Here is a 9,835-nt window from a genome sequence, read left to right on the forward strand (position 1 = left end):
TTTGCTTCAGGTCACTGATTAAAGTATGAATGTTATTAAGGTGAGGGGGAAAGTTTTAAAAGGGATCTGAGGGGCAGCTCTTTTCACAACGCGTGTTTGGCATATTGAGATGAGCTGTGAGAGGAAATGCAGCGGCTGGTACGATTACAATATCTAAAAGACATTTGGACAGTTACATGGATAGAAAACATCCAGAGCGATATGGGACAAACACAGGAAAATGGGACTAGTTTAGTTTCGGAAACCTGGCCGGAATGCCAAGTTGGGCTGAATGGCCTGTTTCCGTTCTGTATCAGTCTAACTTTTTACATTTCAAACTTGACTGTGATGGGTACAGGAAAGCAAAAACGGGTGTTCATTTTCTGTCCCTGAAAAAGAGACATAAATTTTAAATAATTGTGTCACATGAAATAGTTCACTCTTATTGTGATTAGAAATGCAATGAATCCGAGCATTAAAGTGAAATATAATTAAATTAATTCAACTGTGTTTCCATGGTTAAAATAAAAATTGATATTCAAAATGATTGAGAGTTCGTACACTGCAATATATTCACATCAGTTCACGTACTGAACTATTATTGCACATTTACACTCCTTACTGAACTGAACAATAATTACATATTAACAACACATAGATTTTTGAAAATGTATCAGTGCACTTTAAAGAAGGAGATATTTAATGTTACTATGTGACTGTGCAATGTGTAGACATGAACAGCAATTATTGCTTTGAAAAGTAATTACAGTTCTCTGAATTTATAAGGCTGAGATTGCTGTGATTATTCAAATGAACAAAAGTCAGTTTTCAAAGCGTGTTGGATGCAAAATCATTGGTTCCACTGTGGGATAGTTGACCTGAAAACAATAGCATTGCTGCAATGGATTAAATGAAACAATGGATTAAATTAAAATATGGATCTGACTATACACGTTAGAAAGACAAACAAATTATTCTGTAATTATTGTAAGGATAATGAATTCATAATAAATGTTGTAATCTGAACAAATAAGTTGACTCAACATTTTAAAAGCACTTTGCTCTGATGTTGATTAAACATCATTAAGATCGGTAAACTGAAGACTAAAATATAACAGCTAGATTGATGGATTGAGGACAATAAATGAGCCATTCAGTAATTATTGAAAAGAAATGACTTTTGCTCAAAATGCAGACAATACAGAAGTAATGTATTTCATTCAATTAGCTTACATGTAGAAACGTATGTTTTTAATTTATTTAATTTTATCCTGATCGATGTTCAAACATTTGTGTCTGAATTAGGAAGAAAATAAGGAGATAATGAAAGTGAATATCAGAGTGACCACAAGACACAGTCCATGACATTTGATAGAAAAAGGAATTTGCATAATATTGTAATTATTGAACGTTGATAAACAATTAACTTCTCAGGTACTGAAGCAGTCCAACAGCAAGAACTACAAAATCTGGACAATATCCAGGTTTGGGGTGACAAGGGACAAGTAACACACATGCCACACAAATGCAGGCTGCGACCATCACGTATAAGAAATGACCTAACCACCATCACTTGACATTCAATGCTGTTACCATCACTGAACACCCACTATCAACACTATCCTGGGGATAATCATTGATCAGAAACTGAATTGGTCTCACCACATAAACACAGTGGCTACAAGAGTAATTCAACTCCTGGCTCCTGAAAGCCTGCCCAACAGCTACCAGGGACAATTCAGGAGTGCGATGGAATACTCCCCACTTGCCTGGATGAGTGCAGCCCTAACAACACTCAAGGAACCCATGGCCTCTTCCATCTCGAAGGACAAGGCCAGCAGCTATATGGAAAGACAACTACCTTCAAGTTCCCCTCCAAGGTACTAACCCACCCTGACTTGGGAATATATCGCCATTCCCTCACTTTCGGTGGGTGAATGTCCTGGAAATCCCCACCCCAATGGCATCGTGGGTCATCCCACAGCAGCTAGACTGCAGCGGTTCAAGAACACAGCTCACCACCAATTTCTCAAGGGTAACTAGGGATGGGCAATAAATGCTGGGCCCAGCAGTGACAACCAAATCACATCAAATAAATATTAAAATAATGTCTGCAAGATCAAAACAGCTCCAACTCTGTCCTAGCTGCAATCTCTGCCTCTTCTTATTGACAAAGATAAAGGGTTACCTTGCTCAACTTTCTCATCATTACAGTATTCACCCCAGCCTTCTCTTATACCAACCAGCAGCATTTCCATCACCAGCAGCAACTCCACTTAAAATATTTTGTTAGTAACTTTTCATTAACTGGTTACTTCAATTACAATGCAATCTCTACAAACAGACCAAGTACCTTTTAGGCGACAACAAATTTTCTAACAACGGTTCTTGATCTCTCTCTGCCATTCTTTTTGGTTAGATGAGGTAGGGAGGGATGGGATTACCACAGTGATGTAAGATATATGTAATACAGTGAGACAGGAAAGCTAGTGTGGCTCACGTTGACTCTTAGACCCCACAGAGTGGAACAACACAATCACTGCATAATAAACACAACACAACATTTCAACCCGCCGTGACAGTAATAAAATGTGGATCGGTTGAACCGGCTGGATTTGTTTCAGCTGGAGTTTGTGAGAGTGAGGGTTGACATGACTGAAGTGTCTAAGATCTTGAATGGTTTGGTAAGGAGGACGTGGAAAGGATGTTTCCTCTTGTGGGTCATACGAGAACTCGAGAGAACTGCTTTAAAATTAGATTCACCCTTTCAGGACAGAGATGAGGAGATTTATTTCCTCACAGAGGGCTGTGCAACTTTGGAACTCTCTGCCCCAGAAGGTGGGCTCAATGAATATTTTTAAGACACAGGTTGATAGATTCTTGCTAAGGGACGTTGGGGGAAGATGGAACACAAATCACTAACAGACCAGGCCTGGCCTTATTGAATGATGGAGTGGACTTGAGGGGCTGAATGGTCACCTCCTGCTTCTTTCTCACATGACCCAGGACTAAGAGCTTTGTTGAAAATTCGTTCACTGGATGTAGGTGCCACTGGCTATGGGCAGCATTTATTACCCAGAGGGCAGGTAAGAGTCAACCACATTGCTTTTAGTCAGGGGTCACATGTAGACTAGATCAGGTAAGGATGGCAGCTTCCTTCGCTAAAGGACATCAGTGACCGAGATGGATTTTTCCTGACAATCGAGAATAATTTCATCAATAGAATCATAATTCTCGATGATTATTCAATTCAAACTCCTGAAACTGACTGACCATGTGGCTGTCAGTGAATCCAATACAAGTGAATGGAAACATTGCTCAGAGTCTGGTTCTGGAACATTCAACACAACCAGGAAATGGAAAGTGAATAATTAGCTGAAAACAAGGCCACTGCTCTGATAGGAACAAAATCATTCAATGTTCAGTTATTGACCATTATTGACTCACAGAATATTCTAACCTACAGAATCACAGTAAAAGGGAAAAGTTAACAACATTCTTGGCAAAGACATAATGAACCAACTGCTTGTATAAAACAGCTCAGAACAAAGGGGCTGAATCCTCCACAAACTGACAAATCAGATTTGTAGATAGTGATTGGAAATCTTTCGAAAAAACCCCTTCCCTGTTGATGGTGTGTGCTAGAAACCATTCTCAGAGTGATCTGCCACTTATTTCCTTTGAAGAGAATCTGTTTCCCCTCACAAAAGGAGGTGTGTTGCTCACTTACAGACTGACTTCCAGACAAAGGAAACATGATCAGAGACTCGCAGGTTAATTAAGCTATGAGTGACAGTCCATTGCACACAACAAGAGCTCAGACCACAACAGATTCTAGGGAAACCAACAATGCAATGAAAAAGGCGAATTGCTCTTTATAATCATGCAGCCTCTCTCAATCAAATAATCCCAGTCAACCTCTAAACATTTTAAAACTATTAATATCAATGAATATATATTTATTTCCATTCCTAATTTCCTCCAAAAAATGCATCTGATTAGTCTCTTCAAAATATATTTTAAATGGTGAATTCCAAATCGCAATTCATTTCCAATTATTCTTAGAGCAAAACAACTTGCAAACTAAAATAGTTTTCATGTCAATAATGACACTGGAAACTTTGTTACGTAGTTTAACCATGTTTCCAAATATTGTTTTGGTTCATTACTGCAGTGAAGGTAAAATTAAAGTCTATTTATTTTCTCTGATATCCTTCCATTACTTTATTCCCTAATAACAATGCCCATGGTGTAATGGGTGACAAGTATTAAAATAAAATCGAATTTTCAATGCAAGAACTGGTACAAATAATCAAATATTATTGAGTTCATTCATTGTCGTTGATTATCAGAGTTATTTTCATTGTATGATCACGTTAAATTCACTTAAATAACCACAGTACAATTTTCACCTCTATAGATAAGTAAAGTGAATGTCAAATTATTAATATTTCAAGTCAAAACAAATTCACATTTTGTTCTGTTTTATTCAAGGAATGATGGAATATATTACATTATTATGAGAAACAGGAACAAGTGAAGGTGGTGGCTCTCAGATGTGAAGCCTTAAATCCAAAGGGCCAGGTGGTAATTACAGTGGGGGAGGTACCTAGTCTCCCGCTCTCCTCAGAAGGCAGTGAGGATGGTGACAGTGGCAGGAACGGGTTAGATGACAAAGCGCCGACGTATGGACAGAGGGACGGCAATGGGTGGGTTGACCCACCGCCCTGTAAGGCCCAGAAGGCCGTGTCTATAGCATCGCTGGGCATCAAAGCTCAAACTTGGACAGACAGGAGGAGGGCAACAAAGGGAACTGAACCTGAACCTGAACCGTTCACCCGCTGAACGACAGATGTTGGTGAATGAACACCCAGCCTGATAGAGAAATGGTAATAATGGGCCTTATTGGGACAATATGGATGAATTAGTAGAGGTACACAGTCTCACCGAAGATGATGTATGGACCCTCCCTCTGGCCAAGATGCCCTGACGTGTACAGCAGAAACTGTCCCTGCAATGAGAGGGTGGGGGTGCGAGTCGGTTCCCCCCAGTTCACAGCCGATCAGTGGCTCCAGGCATTTACAGATATTACAGGGACACACTGGGGAGGGGACAGGCTGAATGGGCTAAAATAACCTTGGTGACTCAGGGGCTCAAGGGTAATATCGAGGATTATACAGAGAGGAAGCCTGAGGTGTGTAAGGACCACGGGGGATTACCAAACCCCAACCTGTGATGATGAAATTGGTTTGATGTATTTAAAAGATGACATGGGACCCCATGTAACTGTAATTATAAACATGGGACTCTCAGTGGGAGATAATTCTAACCACACTCTGAATTGGGCCATGAGAACTGAGGCAAACTCAGAAACACAGGGGAATAGCTGCAGTACAGGGAGGGTAATCAGACCCACAATGTTACAAGGGAAGCAGGAAAGGGCACACAGCCAAGGATCATAGGCAGAGAGAGGGAGATAAGTGTTCATATTGTGAGTGGCCTGTGTTCACCTAAGTATATGCATAGCCCATGAATATTCATTGACGCGCTGTTGAGCGGCCAAAATTGCATGATGCTAACACTGGAGCCTCTTTGTCAGTTACCGATAAGCATTTACCCCTCACCCCCTCAATTACTAAAATGAGAGCAGTCGGAGAGGGAACCTCGGAAGCTGGATGAAGCAAACCTGCCCCGATGTAGACTGGGAGTATGACAAAATGTATTCAGATATGGAGGTGTGAAACTCAATAAGGTACCATTCTGGGAGTTGCTCCTATTTATGCAACTATTGACATCAACACCTGAATTTAAATATGGGGATGCTCCAGCCAGGACTGGGACAGAAAGAAAAGGAAAGGCAACCTCTCCGGAGTAGCTACATTGCAGGGAGACTGGGGCAGTCAAAGAATCTGGTGGGTTATAGCTCGGACGAACTCAGTGGTGTGCGTAACTCAAACAGGAAAGTGGGTTGTTATCTATCGACCCTGTAGAGATCGAGGGCCCTCTTCTCCCCACACAAACAGGATCTCATCAAAGCTGGGCATGAGGGGGCAATAATTGTGAGAGTGACAGATTGACAGAAGCTGGAAATAGTCTGGCTCCATACCTGTGGACATTGAATGGCAGATGAAAGTGGTGTTTACTGACAGGAAAACAGGCCACCAGGATACTATTACCTCAGGGATCCTGCAATATTCCAGCATATCGCACCGATGTGTGTTTGATGGATTTAGTCACACTGATCTTACCAACACCTCATCACATCAAACAGTGAGAAAGAACATATCCAGATATTATACAGAGTATTGGATCAGGTTAACCAGGCCAGGCTTAAAATTAACGCACAGAGAGTGCAACTGGGATGGTAGGGAGAGACGGAACTGGGACATCATATTGGGGAGATCAAATCAGGAAGGGAGAGGGGACAGTCCCAGCGGGAACAAAAACTATGATTATAAAACTATCCACCTGCACACTGTAAAGGGATCAGGCAAACTTTAGGATTGTTTAATTATTGTGGGAATTTTGTGAGGAATTATCCAGAAATAGAGAACCTTCACGAGCCCTGGCAGAAGCGCGGTCATTAACCAGGGGTGAGGGAGGCAAAATGCACACAGTCAGCATGCCTTTGGTATAGTTCATGACTGGGCTTGGTGAAGGTGTAACTCCCTGTGGGGGGCCACATTGAGCATGAAGAACAGGTCAGAGAGTTAGTGGAAGCAGCTAACTTTCCCAGTGAAGCAGCAATAATGAAGATTAGGGCTCACAGGAAAGTAGAAACCCCACACCAACGGGGTAATGGTGAGCATGGGTGAGCATACTTACTGAAACAGTGCAGACATTTGAGGAGGATGCAGTGGCAGTAGCTTCAGAAGCGAGAAAGGAAAGTTTAAAGACATTTCCAGAAACAGTCCCACAGCAGGAGAAACAGGAATGGGAAAAGGGTGGGGCAGTAATAGGACATAGGATGATCCAGCAGTGCCACTGTATAAGACAAACATTATTAAAAACATATCATGGGCTGGCCCATATTGAGCAGGATAAAATGCAATATCGGATGATCAACTACAGAGGTGTTCTGGAACAAGGAGGTTTTGTCGAAGGAGTGTAGTCTGTACACAGTGTGAGCCAGGGAAAACAATCGGGATAAAATGCAGGAAGCCACAGGGACCCAGGGGCCCACGGGAACAATTACAGATGGATTTTACGTACTCCCCATCCCAATCCCAGGGAAGGAAATCCTGCTGGGTCTTAATAAACAGGTTTACTCAGTGGGCGGGAGCATTCCCCTGCAGATTCTGACCAACGGACACACGTTCCAGGAAACGAAGTTAAGCAGCTCTGTGGCCTGTTTGGTACTGAGCAGAAATCCCATCGCACATACCACCCCCAGAGCTCAGGGACAGGAGAAGGAATGAAGCAGACACTGAAAGCTAGTCTGACTAAGGCCCTGACAGAGACAGGCAGGGATGGGTTAGTGTACTCCCCACAATCCTAATGAAACTGACGTCAACCCCAGCAAAGGGAACCGAGCAGTCCCCCTTTGAATTAGTGACCAGATGGACTATGCAGCTGCCAGAGGGTATGGTAGTGGGAGGGCAGGAGATGTACAATGGCAAGGATAGGGTGAAACAATTTGTGAAAGAACTGACAAAGCAACTGCATGAGCTGAGAGGGGAAGTTGCATACGGACAGAGAATCAGAGACTGGGAAAGGGAGCTCATAAACATCCGAGCTGACATCCCGAACCCAGGAGATCGGGTCAGGGGGGAAATATTAGTGGAACGTATGAAAAAAACACATCAAAATGCTGGACTTGGCTGGGACAGCCACAGAATTCCAGAGAGGGAACTCTTCCTTCATGCATTAGTAAGGACCTCTGAATAAACATTGGTCGTGCTGCTCAGCACAGAACTCAAGGCTCCTCTTTGATATTTCTCCCAGCAACAGTTGTGCAGGGGTATGTTGCCGGCTGGAGGTCTGTGACCAGTGCCTCTGTTCCACAGAGCTGGGACATCTGTTGTTTGTAACACATATAAATGATTAGCCTGAAAATGTATACGATATAATTAGCAAGTTTGTAGATGGCACAAAGTGAAGAAGCTGTGAATCGTGAAGAATGTTGTCAAAGGAAACATCAAGGACGAGATCAGTTGGAAGGTTATGCGGAGAAATTGCAGATAGATTTTAATTCAGACAAGTGTGACGTGATGCGTTTTGGGCGGTTCATTGTAAGAGGAATGTATACACTAAAAGGAAGTGCCCTGAGCTGCATTGATATACAGAGCGATCTTCAGGTGCAAGTTCACAGCTCCTTGAATGTGGTGAAAGAGGTGGATGGCAGGCTTGCCTTCTTCTGTCAGGGGAGTGAATATAAAACTGTCATTAGGCCACCTTTGCAATATTGTGTGCTGTTTTGAGCCCCGCATTATAAGGAGGATGTGGAGGCTTTGGAGAGGGTGGAAATGGGTTTACCAGAATGTTGCCTGGATTGGGAGAGGTTGGAAAATCTTGGATTGTTGTCTTTGGAAAGTCAGTGGCTGTGGAGTGATCCGAGAGGCACAGACAGAGTGAATAATCTGAATCTTTTTCCAAGTGGAAATTACCAATTCCACAGGCCATAGATTTAAGGGGAGAGGGGGCAAGTTTAACGGAAATGAAAACCGAAAGAACAGCAGATGCTGTAAACCAGAAAGAAAAACAGAAGTTTCTGGAAAAGCTCAGCAGTTCTAGCAGCATCTGTGAAGAGAAATTAATTAACATTTCTGAGGAAGGGGGACTGGACCCGAAACATTAACTGATTTTTCTTCACAGATGCTGCATGACCTGCTGAGCATTTTCAACAACATCTGTGCAAGTTAAAAGGGAGTTATGTCAGACAAGTTTCTTATGCAGGAGGTGGTCAGTGACTAGAATGTACTTGCCTGAGAGATGGTAAAAACAGAAACAATCACAATGTTTAAGAGGCATTTGGACAGGCAGATAAGCTGGCCTGGGTTGGCAGGGATATGGATCATATACAGGCAGATGGAATCAGTTTGGAATAGCATCATGATCAGCACAGACATGGTGGGCTGATTATTCCGGTGCTGTACTGTTCTGTTTTCCAGGGGGGAGAATGTGTGGAGCGAGAGAGAATATTTTGAGTATAATATGTCTCTTCTTTAGAACACACAGTAAGTTGATGCATTTTGAGAGAAGCAATGTAGAAAGGCAATATATATTTGAATGGCACAGACATAGAGAGCAGGACAGCAGGAATGGGGGACAATGTGTACAAATCCTTGAAGGAGAGAGAACATAAAGTGTTTTGAGTAAACGTATAGGATGCTGGGCTTCATTAATAGAGGGAATGATAACATACTCATGGAAAAGATGCTGACCGTTGACAAAGTTCTAGATAGGTCACAATCAATCATTGCATCCAATTGTGGTCAACAGATTCCTGGTCAGGATGAGGAAGTTAAAATACCACAGAGGGGCCTATTCCATACTTTGCTTCTCTTTCAGGATGCATTGGCGACTCAAGGGTTAAACATTCTCCTGCCAAAGGTCTTACTGCCGTATTGTAAGAGTACAAGGCCTGTACTCTTTCAATACAGACTGAACACCTCAGTCAGGGTGAGGCAGACCGTATCTTCGAAATAGAACCTCTTGGAGCCACACATGTGGATTCCACCATAACCCCAGACAGAGCAATTTGCCCTTTCCAGACAAGACTGAGAGCCCTGGGCACAACCCTGTTAAACTGCCTCCTGCTCCCATTGTCTCACTTCCCTTCCATATTAGCATAGGTAAGTGAATCCCCCATTTACTGAAAGAAGAACCCTTCTGCCTTAATCTCTTCCCGTCAACA

This window comes from Chiloscyllium plagiosum, unplaced genomic scaffold (assembly GCF_037043375.1).
Source record: "Chiloscyllium plagiosum isolate Xiang-an unplaced genomic scaffold, Cpla_swu_hap1 HiC_scaffold_38, whole genome shotgun sequence".
Classification (NCBI taxonomy): Eukaryota; Metazoa; Chordata; class Chondrichthyes; order Orectolobiformes; family Hemiscylliidae; genus Chiloscyllium; species Chiloscyllium plagiosum.